Source organism: Microtus ochrogaster, linkage group LG3 (genome assembly GCF_000317375.1).
Source record: "Microtus ochrogaster isolate Prairie Vole_2 linkage group LG3, MicOch1.0, whole genome shotgun sequence".
NCBI lineage: Eukaryota > Metazoa > Chordata > Mammalia > Rodentia > Cricetidae > Microtus > Microtus ochrogaster.
In genome coordinates this window covers 6,674,325-6,674,645 of record NC_022029.1, presented here as the reverse complement: position 1 = coordinate 6,674,645, position 321 = coordinate 6,674,325, and positions in this window count along the sequence as shown.

Sequence of the window (321 nt, the reverse complement as noted above, 5' to 3'; positions counted from 1 at the left end):
CCGAGCTGAAATTAATATAGAAACCAAGCAAGGAAAAGAACAACTATCAATATTTCAACATGGAGAGCAGTGCTGAAATAAATGTACCATAATTATTCAGTTATGTATCAAGACATACACACTAGAAAATGCCTGGAGAATGAATTCAAATAGAAAGCTTAAGAAATATACCCACATATTGCCAAAAGCAGTGAAGTAAAAGACTTTACCAAAGACCAGTTCTATTTAATACGACCCCTAAATTTTCAAATAGGGGATATAGATCTCATAGTCTGCTGACAAAAATATACTCAAGTAAGAGAAATAATTCTTTATTTTTTT